This window comes from Lissotriton helveticus, chromosome 3_1, assembly GCF_964261635.1.
Source record: "Lissotriton helveticus chromosome 3_1, aLisHel1.1, whole genome shotgun sequence".
Lineage (NCBI taxonomy): Eukaryota > Metazoa > Chordata > Amphibia > Caudata > Salamandridae > Lissotriton > Lissotriton helveticus.
The window spans coordinates 1068789670-1068808273 of NC_136061.1; the positions used below are offsets into that span (position 1 = coordinate 1068789670).

General features: G+C 44.6%; 1 long non-coding RNA gene across 1 annotated transcript in view; it reads right to left on the bottom strand.

The window, feature by feature from the left end:
• Positions 1-1868: 1868 nt before the first annotated feature.
• LOC144823275 (uncharacterized) overlaps positions 1869-18604 on the bottom strand; it is a 106582-nt gene continuing 89846 nt past the window's right edge. The window contains exon 3 of the long non-coding RNA XR_013608760.1: positions 1869-1962. This is a non-coding gene — a long non-coding RNA (uncharacterized LOC144823275). The remainder of the gene's footprint in view (positions 1963-18604) is intronic.

An 18604-nucleotide genomic window follows, 5' to 3' on the forward strand; every position in this document is an offset into this window, starting at 1 on the left:
TTCCCAGTTATTCATTATCCTGATGCTGCTAAAAAGATTTATTTGGGTGGAAATACATTTTTAATGTTAAAGTCAGTGCTAGCCACTGTGTTATGTTCTGAATCCTGAGTTTGTGCTTTTCCAGACCAAGCACTCTTTAAACATTTTATATGCACACTGATTTACATGTACGATTCAATGTCTCTATATGTGTGTGATGTAAAGTCCTCTGACATCCTACAATGGTATGAGAGATGCTATAAAACAAATGAAATACATGTGACAGAGGGGATATTACTTCAATATAAAATACTAATGGCCAGATGTACGATCTGTTTTTATATGCGCGAACGGGTTCGTGAACCCGCTTTCACATGCAAAAACGTATTGGGCCATGTACATTGCCTATTTTGCGAGACGCAATTTGTTTGTGACTCACTAAATAGGTTTTGCAACTTGCTATTTGGAAGGGGCATTCCCTTCCAAATAGCGAGTCTTAAAACCATGTATAAATGTTTTGCGGTCGCAAAACACTCGCAATTACCACTTACTTCAAGTAGATGGTAATGCATTCACAAATGGGAAGGGACCTCTGCCTGCCTGCCCTTAGAAAATGAAACGAAAACGTTTCATTTTTTTTTTTTTAAATGCTTGGTAAATGGACTGCATTTTTTTTAAACTGCTTTATTTAAAAGCAGTCCCAGGCATGGTGGCCTGCAGAGCCCAGCAGACACCATACCTAGGAGGGCTGGCATTCCCAATAGGCTTGCAAATTACGAGAGGCTCATTAATATTAATGAACCTCGCAAATTTCAACCCCATTGGGAATCCGAAACAGTTTTAAACACACTGTTGTACATTTCGTTTAGCGACTCGCAATTTACCACTCGCAATGTGTCGCCAATTGCGAGGCGCTAAATGAAATGGTCGTACATCTGGCCCCAAAATCCTTAGGGGCAGATTTACAAGCCCCTTGCGCCTCTTTTACGCCACTGTTGCGTCCCTTTCGTGATCCAGCGGTGGCGCAAAAGATGCACCATGGTGCAGGGTATTTACAACGTGACGCATCTGGGAGATGCGCCACGTTGTAAAGCCCTGCGCCAGAAGGAGGCGTTCCGGCGCAGTAACGCCTCCTAAAAGTGGCTGTGTGAAATCTACAAGATTTCACTCAGTCACTTTGGGTCCCATGCTGCGTCAAAACCCTGCGCCTGCTTGAAGCAGGCGTAAGGATTGACCCAGCATTAACAAGATTCGGCCCCCCGGGGCATTGCTGGAGCTGTGTCGCACTTGTGACGGAACTCCAGCAATGCGCCACCTTTACGGCACAGATGCGTCATGCATCTATGCTTTTTTGCCCCATGAGGCGCAGCATTGTAAATGCAGTGCATCAATGGTGGCGGAGGCATGGCGCACAATAAGTGGCGCATCCATGCTGATATGCATGGATGCGTCACTTATTGTAAATCTGCCCCTAAGTACTTTGAGTATTTGTTTTGTGTGCACACGTGTGTATTTTGTTTCGAATTACTGTTTTAATATTTGAAAATTAAGTCATACAAATTGCTTGGGGGTCCCCAGCTTCCAGTGGTGACTCAATGGGGGTCCTCAGGAGTCAAAAGTTTGGGAACCACTGGTCTAGAGAATCCTCAGTCCTAGCTAAGCTCTTTGCCAATCCATCCGCTCTCTCTAGCTCCTCAGCCCATCTGCTCTACCTCCACCCTCGGGGTGCTGTCCCTAATACAAAAACCCCACAATACGGGCGACACGCCTTCAGGTACGCCCCTCTCGAAGGTGTTGGTTTTCAGAATTTTCCATTATGGCACCTCTCCATCCTTGTCTGTTAAAACGTCCTTGGGTCCCAGACTCTCCGTCGCTTCAAGTTGTATCTTTAAATTCCTCGGCTACTCCTCCATGTCTGAGTCTAACATCCTAACACTCATACACAATGGGCCCTTCTACTCTACTGTCTACTTGGTCCGGCACCTGCAAGGAAATACATGAGAATCGGCTCACACATTCTTTAACGTTAATTAATTTTAGCCAAAGGCCGCTTTCACTAAACATTTCTACCATTTAATGCTAAGCAAAACATTTCCAGTCAGGCCTACCCGATTTCCATGGAATGGACCTCTGCACGTTCTATAGGCCCAACATCCTACATGAACAATCTTTTCATTCTTTAGGCCTCCAACTTTAAAGTAAAATACATTTTCTACTTCAAGCAAGCTTATCACGTATATAAGATGCAAATATGAATTTTAATAAAGCAGACCTAAACATACAATGGTAATCTATTAAAACGGCATCATTAGTGTTTCAAACCCTTAACATTTGTTCTGCATGTAGTTCTAACAACAAATACTTCAATTCTCAACCCTACATTTCATTTGAACCTGATTAGTAAAACCTCTATATATGCGGGTGCTGACTACTTGTACATATGATGCACCCCTACAATTTTTCACTTCAGTTTAGCGCTCTCTCACCTGCCTGAGTTTTCGCCGTAGACTGGACTTGGCTGCACACTGGAACGGACAGCCAAACACCGCATTACAGCCCCCTGATCCCTTCATCGTGCTGTAGCAACAATTGTACAATCGCGCCATCGCTATCATCTCTTGAGGTAGACATTCAATTCAATTGACTTTGGATGTTTGACATCTCCCCCACCCTCACATTGGTTTAAACTACGGGGGCTCAGTAGTGAAATGTTGGTTATAATGGTTAAGACCATACTGAGAAATGAAGAGCTAGTCTATGCTGTTGTGTGCTTGGGGGCTTGTGTAACTCCTGGGGCCCCGACTGCCAATGTGCGCCCGGTTGCTGGCCACCTCCTCTTTTCCCCTTTAGGAGGCGGCAGCGGAGAGGAGCGGGAGCCCAGGAGGCTGGTGGGGGAGTCGTCCTCCTTGGAGGAGGTAGAGCCAGAGGAGCATGACCCGGGAGCCGTGCTGCGAGGCACTGGTCGTTGCAAGTGGTTCAACGTGCTCATGGCTTCGGTTTCACCTCCATGAACAGTTGCCAAGACAGCCCCTGGGCGACCCTTTTGATGTGTTCGTTCACCAAATAAGAGCACATTGATATCAACACTGGAAGTACTGACCCCTCACCCCCCTTTTTTAGGACAAATACCATTGCTTGCGCAGGTGCCCCGCCTACCCTGATGCTTTCATTAGGCCATCGCAAAAGCTTTACAACCTTGCCCCCAGCTATGTGTTGCTTTAGCACACCAAAACATGACGTGGCTGTGTTATGACCATGTGCATAGTGTCAGAATCGACCCATTACTTGTGTTGTGGACTTTTTGCCAGCTTAAACACTGTTCTAAATGATAATCTGCCACATTTCCACACTTAAACATAACATCCAAAATGTTAAAGGAAGCGGTTCTTCCAGGCCCCAAGCTTTCCCCAGGTATAGTTTTTCCAGTGAAGCTTTCATCCCCCCCCCCGACACACACACTGGCGCACTGTGTGACCGTTATGAAATGTGAGGAGTGATCACAGCTTTCAAATCGAGCCACCGTCAGCTTTTATATTCCCGCCATCTTGCTTTAGCTGCAGGTGTAACATGTATGCCCCGACACCATAAGCCTAAGGCACTGGCATTGGGGCGATGCTCCTTGGTGGCAGATCTAAGTCCAAACTGCAAGGAACCAACCACAGCGTGTGACCCCTATGCTCCCTTGCAATGTGGCTGCTGCCCGCCTTGTTGACAGTGCTTACTAACACCAGAAAGGCATGTGGCGCCTCTTGCTGACCTGCAGCATCGTTTTTGTTCTCCTTTCGGGCTCCATCATGGAAACGTGTCTTGTCATTTCTTATAATTTCCTGGATATGACCATCAGTACATGCTGTCAGGGAAAGGAGACATGCCCCTCTGTTGGGTGAACGGGGTTTGCTTACCATGCTTCTTAGGTCTGGTTATCACTGGTAAACCCGCAGTGTAGTTGGCGTCTCACCAGGTATGGATTTCTTGGTGTGCCTTATGATTGGAGTACCTGGGAGCATCACATTGCTGCCGGGCTGCTCTGTATGTGAGGCCTGGGGGTAGGGGTGGTGGGGCATCTTCGGAGAGGCAGTGCGAGAGCGGTGGCCACGACAGGCGGCTCGCAGCATGGTGGCCTCGTCCAGGGAGGCGGATGAGACCTCCGGGGTGCTCTGCTGGCGGGCCGGGGTGGTCAGCAAATAGGTACGTTTCCTGTGTGCCGGATCGAGCAACTCCTCTCTGGAAAGGCGGCAGTGGTGGAGGGAACCGAGGCTGGCCCCACTGAGTGGTCGCTCCATGCACATGTAGCTGTTCATCTTCCGGCCGGGGGAGGGTGGCGTCTCAGCCACAGACTCCTGGATGCTGCTGCAGTGGTGCAGAACCCCAGCGCGCAGACAAGGTTGCCTGGCATCTACAGGGCTTGAGCTGTACTCGTCCAAGGACATGAAGCCTGCGTCGCTGGGCAAACAGGAGGTGGAGGCACCGAAGCTGGATGGTCGAGGTGCAGCGCTGCTGAGCCTTGCCCGCTGCTGCTAGAGCACATGCTGATCGGGCTGGCAGCAGAGGGTGGCGAGCGGGGAACTGGCATTGACATGGAGCAGCTGTGTTGCAGGGCTCTTGGGGCGGCAGACGGGACTGTGGGTAGAGCAGCGGGCGAGGTCCTGCCATGGTGTTGGAGCGGCTCTGATGCGTCTTCAGGGCCCAAGGGCTCAGTATGACAATGTACACAATGTACCCTGTCCCCCTCGCTGGCCGTGCGCAGGGAGCGCTGGCGGGTGGCGTGGCAGAGAAAGAAGAGTTGGCGCGTGTCCGGTGGGCCGGCAGCCCCATCTGGCTGGGCAGCGGGTGGCTGTGGGTGTGTCGCCGGGGAGGTGGCATGCTGATGGGGGTCGACTGCCTCTGGCTGCGCGGGCGCAACTCTTGTCCCAACAGAAAAAAACATTGGCAAAGCCAGTAGGCCTCACTGACATAAGACCTATTGGCTTTGTCAATGTGATTCTTTTAGCCACGTTGTACAGTGTGGCTCTGTGTGTGTGTGTGGCTCTGTGTGTGTGTGTGTGTGTGTGGCTCTGTGTGTGTGTGTGGCTCTGTGTGTGTGTGTGTGTGTGTGTGGCTCTGTATGTGTGTGTGGCTCTGTGTGTGTGTGTGTGTGTGGGTGTGGCTCTGTGTGTGGCTCTGTGTGTCTGTATGTGGCTCTGTGTGTGTGTGGCTCTGTGTGTGGCTCTGTGTGTCTGTATGTGGCTCTGTGTGTGTGGCTCTGTGTTATGTTATGTTAATTGCGATTTGTATAGCGCTTAATACCGACAAGTCTCTAAGCGCTAAGAGAGGGAAGCTACAGAACCCATAGGAAGTATGATCATTAGCTGCAAAGAGTTAAGCCCAGGCTTCAAAGAAGAGGAGGGTTTTAAGATTTTTCCTAAACACTAGGAGGGCCTTCTCTGATCGAAGAAGGAGTGGAAGCCTGTTCCACAATTGTGGAACACAAACAGAGAAGGCCCGCCCTCCTTTTTTCGTAAGATTGAATCGCGGGCAGAATAGTAAGTTCCCTGCGGAAGATCTTAATGAGCGGTCTGGAACATATTTCACAAGGCGCTCTTTGATGATGGAGCTTGTCCATATTGGGCCTTATGGGCGATACAAAGTCCCTTAAATTTGATCCTGTGCTTTGTAGGGAGCCAATGGAGTTTTTGCAGTAGGGGGGCATCTCTTGTATATCTGGGAAGTTTAAAAATCAGCCTCGCTGCATCATTCATTACCACCTGGAGTTTATTTATTAGATTATCCGGTAATCCAATATAAAGCGCGTTACCATAATCTAACCGGGACAGAATCAAAGCTGTCACCACCGTACGCATGGTGGAAAAAGAGAGGATAGATGAAAGTTTCCTCAATTGCCTTAATAGACCCACACATGTCCCAAAGACGGTGGAAACCTGGTTAGATAAAAAGAGGTTTGCGTCAATTTTTATACCTAAGCTTTTTACCACTGGTCTACGCTATTTACAGCAAGCCACTCCACTATACCTCATTAAATTGTACGCCAATCCACTGTATGTTACTCCACTCCACTCCACCAGACTCCACTGTACCCCACTCCACCCCACACCACTATAATCTATGCTATTATACTGTTCACCACTGTAATCTATTATACTTTCATGTATGCTAGTTTACTAGTCGACCCCACACTGTACTGCTCACAACTGTATGCTATGCCACTGTACGCAACTCCACTTTACGCTATTCCACTATATTCTATTCCACTATGTCACACTTTATGGTACATTCCTAGAGTGTACGCTATTCCCGTGTGCACTGCTCCACTGTGCAACCGTCAATTCTACTAAAATGCAGTAAACCCCACTGTAGTGAACCACAATGTACTGTATGCTATTTCACTTTACAAAACTATATTCTGACCAACTCCACTAAACAGCACTTCAGTGTATGTCACTAGACTACGCTTCTATAATTAACCCTATTGAATTGTACGACACTCTACTGTACAGTACTGAAGTATATGCCACTCCAACATACGTCTAAAGACTTAATGCCCCTAAACTCCACATTATTACAGTAAACACTACTTCATTGTATCTACTGTATGACACTACACTTCAGCACTTAGGCTATACACTATGCACTGTACCCTATTACACAGTGTACACTAGATTATGGTATTCCCCTCTGCAGCACTGTAAGGCACACCAATATTCACCACTCCACTCTATGCTATTGTACTTTACAATACTACACTATATGACACTCAAATTTACATAAGCCCACTCAAATGTACGCCACTCCACTGTACCCCACTCGAGTTTATGCTATTTCAGTTTATGCCATTTCAGTGTACCACACTCCATTGTATGCCACTCGACTCTACACTATTTTAGTATACGATATTCCAATACATCTTCCAAACTATACAACACTCCACAGCACTCCACTGAACACCACTACAGTTTATGCAAATACACTCCACAATATTTACGGGACATGACTCCACTTTGCCACACTGTTTCCCACTGCACTGTACACAACTACACTGTCACTGCAATATACAACACTCTACTGTATCCGACTTCAGTGTACACACTCCACTGAATGCCATTCCAGAGTATGCCACTCCAGTATATCTAATTTCATTTGATTTCACTCCAGTATACCAAATGAATTGTACCGCAGTACTTTACAACACTATCCTCCACTATATTCTAACACACGCTACTTAATAACACTCCACTTCACACCACAAACTGTACCAATATTACACATTTGTTACTAAGATTATAAAAAAACATTATAATTCACACAAAAAACAAAGATTAAAGATAATTCATAGTTAGAAAAATTTACTTTATGTTTCGCATAGAAACCCAACGCAAACTACACAAACATTAGAAAGCCTACAGTTATAGTCATATCTTTAATTCAGTGGTTCCCAAACTTTTTCGACCCGCGGCTCCCTTGATCCATTGGCTATTGCCCATGGCTTCCCACTGTTACTTTTTATGGAGGGTGGGGGGGATGTAAGCCCGGCCTCGGGAGTGCTTGCATTGTTCTCTCTAAAAATAATTGGGATGAACCTGGTGAGGGTTTTATAATCCTATGTTTTTTTAATATTACTAAGGCGGCACCTCTAATAAAATATTCCTAGTTACACTTATTTGCCCCTCTTAAAGTGCTAGATAGCATTCCTATGCATTTAGGCTCCATTGCTAAAGTGTTTCTGCGCTTGAAGAATATTTGCATGCACTTCCATTTCTACCCATGTAGCCAACACACCTGTCTCAGCAAGGTGACTCATGATTTTTGAAAACACATACAGCTTTAATTTTTCTGTCTCCTCCGCAAAATTTCCTTCAAATGAATGCAAGTACAATTAATTCCTCTGATAAAAAAAGTTTTTAAACGTCCCTCTTTCTTGCTTTCAAATGTTGGCATTATGCCGTATATACAGCCTGATTCATGTAGGTAAATTGCACTCGCAAAGGGCCAGATTCTGAGAATCTGGCCCTTAGCGAGTGCGATTTTTGCATTTGGTATTCATGATACCAAATGCAAAAATCGCTATGTAAGAATTCGCATATTTGCGTGGAATGGCATTTAAGGAATCTCTAATAGAGATTCCTCAAATGCTATTCATGACACAAAACAAAATAGCGATTTTGGACTTTTGGGGCCGCTATTTACCGACAGGTCAGACCTGTCGGTAAATAGCAAAAACTCAGAAAAATGCTTTTAAAAGCATTTTTCAAAGTTGCATGTAGCACACACACATGTCCTTTGGACATGTGTGTGCGCAACACCTGTCCAAAAGTGCATTTTAGGGGTGCTACAGGGCGTCCTTTGGACACCCCTGGCACCCTTAAAATCTCTATCTTAGTTGCGAGTAGCAAATTGCTACTCGCAAATCCCCATTCATTCCTATGGGCCTCTTGGCCCATAGGAATGAATGGGGAGTATTTGCGAGTAGCAAATTGCTACTCGCAAATAAAGAACATGTAGGAATCGCTATTTAAGTAGCAATTCCTACATAAATGCCGTTTTGCGTGTCCTCAATAGCGAATCGCTATGATTCGCTATTAGGGACACGCAAAACGGCATGTACATGAATCAGGCTGTATGTGTTTTACTTTCCTAAGGAAAGAGCAGACTGGTCTGGAAATGTGTGTATACTGAAAGTAATGTGTTCTGGAAGTACCTATGGTTCAAGGAGAAATGTCAATATTTAATAATACTTATTGTGTTTAATAGACAGAACAACTGTACTTTCCTGATAACTTGCGTTGGTGTAAAATGCATTTGAAAAAAATAAAACTATTACCGAGTCTAACAAAATAAATCAGGCATTGTCCGCTTACTTTGGAGGCGCTGGAACGTGGGGATCCAGTGAAATAAGGAGGTCATCTCCCTTGACATGCGATCAATTAAGCACTATGTTTACAGCTTTAGGCATGTCACTTACAAATCATCAACATCATGCGTTTAAGTCTAATTAGTTTAACTGAAGCCTACAGACCCTTCAACATTAAATGCATTAAAGATTTTGGTGCGCGGCTCCCCAGAGAGCCACATCGTACAGTTTGGGAACCACTGCTTTAATTTATCATTTACGCACCACTTTCAATGTAATGTCATACTTATAGCTCACATTTACACTTGCACACCACCTTAAAATGCATATAAATGCTGCACCTCCGTACACTGTCTTCTCACCTCACTTGCCATACTACATTAACTATACCTCGCCCCTTCTCCATGCACTATCTATACCCTTCCATATTACAGAGGTTACAGCATGTGAAATCACTGCATTATTAACACTCATGACATCTGAACTTACATGACTTGCTTGATAACACTGCATTGTACATGGGGAAGTTATAGCTAATGTAGTGTGTCGAGTGAGGTGAAAAGGCTGTGTCTGTAGGAGCGCGAGTTATCTGAATTTTAGCCTGGTGCGTAAGTATAAATGTGAGTTATAGGATTGACATTATTTTGAAATTGGTGCTTAAATGATAAAATAAAGATATGACTATAACTGTTGAATTTCTAATGTTTGTGTAGTTTAAGTTGGGTTTCTATACAAAACGCATTAACATTGAAGCGCCTGGCAAAGGGCTTCACCTTCTTTTCTGCACTAACTTGCAAAACCTCAGAATTGCGTGTCATTTGTTTTTTAAATCACAATCGCCTCCGTTGTAATTTTAAAAACTTTCACTTACAATTAAAGGCCCTCCACATACCCCTGCATCCAAACTGCACTAGAGTACATTCACTAGGGAATTATGAACCATGCACAAACATGTGGCTTCTACTTTTCTCCCAGTCCTGAAGCTAATACTTAATCACCCCGTACCAACCCATCTTCTTCTCATAGTAAATCCTTCTCTTTTATTAGTATTAACTGTCGCTCTCTACCAAAACACAAATCTGACATCTTCGATCTACTAGTAAACGAAAAATCTGATGCGATCTTCCTCACAGAGACCTGGCTCCATGAGAGCTCCGGTCCGGATATTGCTGCAGCATTGCCCGCAAATTATGCCATAGTGAGGAAAGATCGAAGCGAAAAAATGGGAGGCAGGATAGCGGTCATCTTTAAGAAAGATCTCAAATGCGAATTTAAACATCTGCCCTGTCCACACTGTGAGGCCGCTCTTTTGAAGTTGACACTATCCCCAAAATTCACCTTCTCAGGTATACTAGTATACCGCCCCCCTACCTCTTCCTTATCGTGGACCAGGACTTATGCGGAATTCATAGCCCCTCTAGCTATGAAAGCAGCAAATGTCTCCCTCCTTGGAGACCTTAATCTCCATTTAGAAAACACTTCATGTAAAAATAGCTTACATTTTATTTCAGATTTAGCTGCTCTAAACCTGCATTTAATAAACTCCGGCCCTACACTTGTAGCAGGGCATTTCCTGGACCCAATTTTCTCATATCTTACAGAGATTTCTTGCTCCCCAGCCCTGCCTACAAGTTGGTCGGATCATTATTTGATCAAATTTGACCTAACACTCCCAGCACACTTGTCCTTCACCTCCAGTATTCCGGTTTCAAAGGGTAGAAATTGGAAAAAGTTAGACATCACTGCCCTAAATATATTTTTGGACTCTCACAAACCCTGTTCAGCACTTCAAGTAAACCAGCTATCATCTTCAGTACAAAACTGGCTTTTAGATGCCATAAATACTTGTTTACCTGTTATAAACAAAGAAATTGATAACCATCTGCCACTGGCCCCTTGGTTTAATGAGGCACTGAAAATTGAAAAAACAAACTGCAAAAGTTTGGAAAGAAAGTGGAGAAAGAATTACACTTCCTCGTTGATATGTTTTTATAGAAATGCCTAAAAAAACTATCACAAACTTTTCAAACTAGCTAGAGCAGAATATGTTTCAACTACTATTGCAAACGCTGTTAACTGCTCTAAGAGTCTTTTGATTACGGTTAAGGAACTGGCGGGCTCTAAAACTCAAGCTCTGTCCCCCGCACTAACGAAACCTAAATGTGAGGCCGTGGCCTCGTTTTTTGTTAAAAAAGTGGACAAAATATATCAAGACATCGTGCCTGATCAGGCAAAAAATGTCTCCGCTACCCCACTACTTCCACCTTCTCCTCTTAATGCTGAATCACTCCTAAATCCAGCGGGACAACCGAGTCTTCTTGAACACTCCCTGACGACTTGGCCTCTACTCACTACAGGAAGTTTAACAACACTCCTAAACAACATTAAATCTGGATCACCGAATGATCCCCTACCTGTTTCAATATTAAAGCAGTTGAGTGCTTCCTCATTGTCTGTGATAGTAAATCTCCTTAATTCCTCACTACAGGAAGCTGTCATTCTATCATCCTGGAAACATGCTATGATCCACCCCCTCTTGAAAAAGGCTAATGCCGACCCTGAGGTGCCGAGTAACTACCGCCCCATATCTTTACTTCCTATCTTTTCAAAGATCTTAGAAAGACATATCCACCAACACCTCAACCATTTTGTAACAACACATGGTCGCCTTCATCCCTCCCAGTTGGGATTCAGAGCGGGTTTTTCAACCGAAACCACCTTACTGGGGGTCACTGGAAGTATACAGCAGCATCTGGACAATGATGACACCGTAGCACTCATTTTATTGGATTTGAGCGCTGCCTTCGATACGGTGTCACATGTTGTGCTAATAATCACACACATGTCACAGGGCATTGGTAGGCACGCTTTAAACTGGCTCACTGCTTTCCTTACAAAGCGCACTTTCCAAGTTTTTTAACACTCATTCTGCTCTGAAATCCATTCTTTTGCCCATGGGGTTCCGCAGGGATCCATCCTTAGCCCCTTGTTATTTAATCTTTATGTGAGACCACTAGCTGAGGTAGCTGAAAAATCAGGATTATCCCTCTTCTCCTACGCCGATGATTCTCAAATCATTTTCTCCCTTTCCTCACACAAAACAAATAATTCATCGATTCTGAAAATTGGCTTAAATAAAATAGCTTCTTGGATGCAGCAACATTTTCTTAAACTCAATGGAGAGAAAATGGAGATTCTGGTACTAGGAATGAAAAAAGATCTATGGAATCCCCAACACTGGCCGAGCCAAATGTGCGATCTTCTGTCCCCTTCCCCTCAAGTCTGAAATCTGGGCATCACAATTGATGACTCACTCAGCATGCTTCCTCAATCAATCAAAGTGGCAGCAACCTGTTTCACCATTCTCAAATGGTTAAGGAAAATCTGTTGGATGCTACCCGAATCCACCAGAAAAACCGTAGTCAATGCCTTAATAACATCGAGACTCGATTACGGAAATGTTCTTTACCTGGGATCGAACAAATCTGTAGTCCACAGACTACAGATGGTACAAAATGCCGCTGTCAGACTTCTTTGCGGAGTCCCCAAAACCACCTCCATTTCGACCTACAGACGCAAGCTGCACTGGCTTAAAATAGAGAACCGAATAAAATTCAAGGCACTGAGTTACATGCACAAAATTAAATCCCGTTGTGTCCCCCGCTATCTTCAGTCCTTGGTCAGTCCTTACCTTCCTTCCCGAAATCTCCGCTCTGCCACCCAAGGAAGGTTTGTTGTCTCCAAATTCAAACTAGCTCGGATGGGCAGTAGGTCCTTTTCTTATCTCGGTCCCTCGACCTGGAACTCTTAACCCACAGTTCTCCGCAGTGAGACTAATTACACACAGTTTCGCAAGTCAATAAAAACTTGGCTTTCGACAGGTAAACTGCCCTGTCTACCGGTCTCTTAGCCCCGACCCGTCCTATGTGCCAGGAAAGCCTTTTTGGGTATTTGTTGCACACTTTAAATTTAAAAATGAACTAACTTAAAGCAATTTTTCCTAACTATAACCAGAGGCCATGGGAATCATGCGGCAGGGCAGGGTCAAATTATATGGTAGGGTTGAGTAAATTATGCAGCAAATAATGTGGCATTATAAAGCACATTTTGTAATAGTATAACTTCATTATTCATTTTTAAACTTGTTAATACTGCCTGGGCATTAGTTGTACCTCATTAGTACTGGTTTGACACCCAAATATAGCAATAAGTTACAGAAAGGTGATCAGTCAAACTTTGCAAAGGTCCTTTCACTGAACGGAAACACGTGTCATTGCGTTTTAACTAACTTTTGAACCCATGTATCTCTTATATTGAAGCTACACCGCCTTCCAGGTATGTACAATCAGATCATTTCACATTGAGTCCATATTAATTATAAGGAAAAATAAAAGCATTTAAGAAAGAATCACATTCATCTCTTTAATATGGACTCAATGTGAAATGATCTGATTGTACATACCTGGAAGGTGGTGCAACTTCAATATAAGAGATACATTAGACTGACCCTGTTGACTAGGGTGGTGTCCTTGGACAGAGGGCACCTTTGGAGTTGGCAAACAGAATTATTTTTGCGTTTAGATAATTATTGGTTTATTTTCTGAGGTTGGTGCCTATTGCAGGCAATTTGGTCCACTGTTCAGTTTTTATGTGTATAACTTTTGAACCCATTTGAGATAGAAACAAAATGTTTTTTTGTTAAAATCTGCAGATTATGCTGCAGATGGTAGATTATGTTGCAAATGCGGCATATCTACAACTAAGCGAAAATTACAGCTGCCGCACAATCACATAATTCCAGTGGCCTGACTAAAACTTATTTTAAACTTTTTTTGTGAAAAAACCCCAAAAGGTTACAACTAAGTTATAGTTAATGTTATTATAATACTGCCCTATTACACATTACATTTAAATTAGACAGACATAAGAAATACCATAGTTATAATAAATTTGTATGTCTTTTATTAAAGCATTTGGCAAACTTCCACTACGCCCGCAGCGTAATCTTAAATTTAAATGACACACATTTTTTATTTATTTATTCATTTTACAGTCAAGCAACTATAACTCGCCAATTGTATATGCATTATATATTATATGACATAACATGTTTGAAACCAATGTATACATTTCTGATTTTGATGTACATTAGTATATAATGTAGAAAAAAAATCTTCATGTAATATAAATATGGTGTGTTATAGTTGCTTTGGTGTATGAGCAACGTTTAAATTTGAGCTTACGCTGTGGGTCGTAGTGCAAGTTTGCCAAATAATGTTTTAATAAAATAATTAAAAAAATATTTAGAACTATGGTATTTCTAATGTTTTTGTGTAGTTTAAATGTGTTGTGTAGTAGGGCAGTATTATAATAACCACTAGCTATAATTTAGTCTTAACATTTGTTTTTGTGGTTTTTTTTTTAAGTTGTATATGTATGTTATGAATGTCATTGAAATACATGCGTGTGTGTGTGTGTATATTTATATACGTTAATAGTTGCAGGATGTTTTTATTTTTGGTTTGGTAGAATTGGGCTACACTAGTGTAACCTAATGTATGGTATCTATGGTTTTAGCTAAACATTAATTACTGTTTTGTGAGACAAAAAGTGTATAATGGGGGTGGTGTTGTCCAGTGTGATTGTACATATTTATTTTCTTTCGAATTTCACTGGTACCACTGTACTATTGTGGACGTATCGCAGTACTTTGCGATACTAAGAAGGCTTATGATAGGCTGGAAGCATTTGATTTTCAACCAATAGAAGGCTTCTTTTTATTTATGAGCATTCTTGGTGTGCTTTTGACCTGTTCAGAAGTGCATCAGTTCTGCTGCTGCTTTTGCGACGTTTGGGTCAAAATTTTGATTATGGCAGAAGGACAACCCACGGCTGTTCCTGCTGCTGCAATGGAGGAGAAAGAGTAGTCTATTGTCGCCAAGGAGGAAGAACTGGACTGGTAAAATGACTTAAGGAGTTTGTGGTGTGGCAGTTCTTCTCTCTTCCGGTGGGAGAGTAAAAAGTGATCACCAGGCTTGTCACATGCTCATTGTGTCACAAGATGATATCCCATTGAAGTGGCCAGGAGTAGTCCTTAGGGAAAATAGGAACATGGAAACACCTTCACACCATGCATTCCACCTGTTTGGCTTGGGCAGAAAAGAGACGAGAATTGGAGTTGGCACAACTGGAGGAGAGAAAATCTGCCAGATCTGGGGATATCACACCACGGGACCATCCACTTTATCTGTGACCACCCGGGTACTCCTACCTACGAGTACTTCTGCGCCACCTGCCATTCCACCACCTGGTTCTGCAGTGAATGTGAATCTCCTGAGGCAGAACATTGTTGAGCCTTATGCAGGGACAGTGACCTACTATTTAGCTGGCCATACAGTAATAGTCGCTGGAGAGAGCAACCTTAACAAACATCGGGAACTTGTAATAGCTCACAGCTGCCCACCCCAAATCCCTTAGGTTTCTTTTTTAGGTCGAGCTGGCGTTGGAGCGCGAAGCGCTCCCGCCAGCGAGACTATAGTCACCTTCCTCCCTGTCAAGGGAGTAACAGCTGTGAACGAGCCCGATACAGACCTGGGTACGAGCCGACCCAGGTCTGTGAACGCGCTTGAAGGTTGAGCAGCTTGTGCACGTTTGTTGGACGTCAGGCGCTGCAAGCCCGCCAGACCAATTATCCCAGCATGAAACTCTACTTCCTGAGGCGCCACAAGAACAATTATCCCAGCAGGAGTCTCCACTTCCTCAGGCACCGCAACAATTATCACAGCATGAGACCCACTTATCACAGCATGTCAACAGGCGCCCCAGGCTGCTGGAGCACTCAACTATAATTAATGTGCAGTTGAGTGCTCCAGCAGCGTGGGGCGGCTCTCTGCATGCTGTGATAATGATCACTTTGGGGCCTCATGCTGTGATAATTAGGGCGGCATGCTCTATTTGCAGCACTGAACATTTTCAAAGAAGGCGAAGCAGTGACATTCATTGGAGACACTCACCCTCACGCCCTCACCCCCTCACCCCTCACACACCTCCTCACCCTCACACACCTCCTCACCCTCACACCATCACCTTCACACCCCCTCACACACACACTCACATACCCTTACCAGCACCGCAAAACACAACACAACACAGCACAGCAAAACACAACACAGCACAGCACAGCACAGCAAAACACAACACAACACAGCACAGCACAGCAAAACACAACACAGCACAGCAAAGCACAGCACAGCAAAACACAACACAGCGCAGCAAAACACAACACAGCACAGCAAAACACAACACAGCGCAGCACAACACAGCACAGCACAGCACAGCAAAGCACAGCACAGCAAAACACAACACAGCACAGCACAGCAAAACACAACACAGCACAGCAAAACACAGCACAGCACAGCAAAACACAACACAGCACAGCAAAACACAACACAGCACAGCAAAACACAGCACAGCAAAGCAAAACACAGCACAGCACAGCAAAACACAACACAGCACAGCACAGCAAAACACAACAGCACAGCAAAGCACAGCACAGCAAAACACAGCACAGCACAGCAAAACACAGCACAGGACAGCACAGCACAGCAAAACACAGCACAGGACAGCACAGCACAGCAAAACACAGCACAGCACAGCAAAACACAGCACAGCACAACATAACACAACACAACACAGCACAGCACAACACAGCACAGCACAGCAAAACACAGGACAGCACAGCACAGCAAAACACAGCAAAGCACAGCACAGCAAAACACAGCACAGCACAACACAACACAGCACAGCAAAACACAGCACAGCACAGCAAAGCACAGCACAACACAGCAAAACACAGCAAAACACAGCACAGCAAAGCACAGCACAACACAGCAAAACACAGCAAAACACAGCACAGCAAAGCACAGCACAGCAAAACACAGCACAGCACAGCAAAACACAGCACAGCACAACACAACACAACACAACACAGCACAGCACAACACAGCACAGCACAGCAAAACACAGCACAGGACAGCACAGCACAGCAAAACACAGCAAAGCACAGCACAGCAAAACACAGCACAGCACAGCAAAACACAGCACAGCACAGCAAAACACAGCACACCAAAGCACAGCACAACACAGCAAAACACAGCAAAACACAGCACAGCAAAGCACAGCACAGCAAAACACAGCACAGCACAGCAAAACACAGCACAGCACAACACAACACAACACAACACAGCACAGCACAACACAGCACAGCACAGCAAAACACAGCACAGGACAGCACAGCACAGCAAAACACAGCAAAGCACAGCACAGCAAAACACAGCACAGCACAACACAACACAGCACAGCAAAACACAGCACAGCACAGCAAAACACAGCACAGCACAACACAGCAAAACACAGCACAGCACAGCAAAACACAGCACAGCATATCAAAACACAGCACAGCACAGCAAAGCACAGCACGGCAAAACACAGCACAGCACAGCAAAACACAGCACAGCACAACACAGCACAGCAAAACACAGCACAGGACAGCACAGCAAAACACAGCAAAGCACAGCACAGCAAAACACAGCACAGCACAGCAAAACACAGCACAGCACAGCAAAACACAGCACACCAAAGCACAGCAAAACACAGCAAAACACAGCACAGCAAAGCACAGCATATCAAAACACAGCACAGCAAAACACAGCCCAGCACAGCAAAACACAGCACAGCAAAACACAGCACAGCACAACACAGGACAGCACAGCAAAACACAGCACAGCACAGCAAAACACAGCACAGCACAGCAAAACACAGCACAGCACAGCACCGCAAAACACAGCAAAGCACAGCAAAGCACAGCAAAACACAGTACAACACAGCAAAACACAGCACAGCAAAACACAGCACGGAAAAACACAGCACGGCAAAACACAGCACAGCAAAGCACAGCAAAACACAGCACAGCAAAACACAGCACATCACAACACAGCACAGCAAAACACAGCACAGCAAAACACAGCACAGCAAAACACAGCACAGCAAAGCACAGCACAGCAAAGCACAGCACAGCAAAACACAGCACAGCAAAACACAGCACAGCAAAACACAGCACAGCACAGCAAAGCACAGCAAAACACAGCACAGCACAGCAAAACACAGCACAGCACAGCAAAACACAGCACAGCAAAACACAGCACAGCACAACAAAACACAGCACAGCAAAGCACAGCAAAACACAGCACAGCACAGCAAAACACAGCACAGCACAGCAAAACACAGCACAGCAAAACACAGCACAGCAAAACACAGCCCAGCACAGCAAAACACAGCACAGCAAAACACAGCACAGCACAACACAGGACAGCACAGCAAAACACAGCACAGCACAGCAAAACACAGCACAGCACAGCAAAACACAGCACAGCACAGCACCGCAAAACACAGCAAAGCACAGCAAAGCACAGCAAAACACAGTACAACACAGCAAAACACAGCACAGCAAAACACAGCACGGCAAAACACAGCACAGCAAAGCACAGCAAAACACAGCACAGCAAAACACAGCACATCACAACACAGCACAGCAAAACACAGCACAGCAAAACACAGCACAGCAAAACACAGCACAGCAAAGCACAGCACAGCAAAGCACAGCACAGCAAAACACAGCACAGCAAAACACAGCACAGCAAAACACAGCACAGCACAGCAAAGCACAGCAAAACACAGCACAGCACAGCAAAACACAGCACAGCACAGCAAAACACAGCACAG